Source organism: Alligator sinensis, unplaced genomic scaffold (assembly GCF_000455745.1).
Source record: "Alligator sinensis unplaced genomic scaffold, ASM45574v1 scaffold253_1, whole genome shotgun sequence".
Classification (NCBI taxonomy): Eukaryota; Metazoa; Chordata; order Crocodylia; family Alligatoridae; genus Alligator; species Alligator sinensis.
The window spans coordinates 1,710,187-1,710,740 of NW_005842147.1; the positions used below are offsets into that span (position 1 = coordinate 1,710,187).

Below are 554 nucleotides of genomic sequence, written 5' to 3' on the forward strand. Positions count from 1 at the left end.
TGCTGACAGCCTCAATCAAGTGACAAGCTAACCTTAGGTAACAAGCTCCCTAAGGTGCTCTAAAGTAGAGTGCCTTTATCTGATACCTCATTTGATGAGAATTATTTTTTTCTGCAATCAGACATTTTAAAACCACTCTGCAGCCATGCACGTGTGTCACAGCATGGCTGTAGATCACTTTCATGGGGGCCAATCATGCAACAAATGTAACTTCTGTCTATGCCCATGGTAACCATACATGGGCCACATGTTTATAAGCTATATATCCATGCAATATCAGCAGTAGTTATTTTGTTGAACCACTGCAACTGGTTCTCCCACTCATTCTTGTGTTGGAAGAAATGTAAAGCTTTTGTTTTCCTGAGACAGATAGAAAGATCAAAGAGCTATTTATAAGGGAAACATTTCATCATCTAAATGCCAGTGACTTCCCTCCAGAAGCAGCATTGAAAAGAGCCTGAAGCCTATGTGTACACTGTTCTGTAAGCAATATGACTGCTTCATGAATTAGCAATCACTCAAATGTGTTTAGTGTAAGTACATGCTGAAATCCT

The 554-nt window shown here is 39.7% G+C and overlaps 1 protein-coding gene across 12 annotated transcripts in view; it reads left to right on the forward strand.

Moving 5' to 3' along the window:
• PHACTR1 (phosphatase and actin regulator 1) overlaps positions 1-554 on the forward strand; it is a 471,624-nt gene that overhangs the window by 312,531 nt on the left and 158,539 nt on the right. The window lies entirely within an intron of this gene.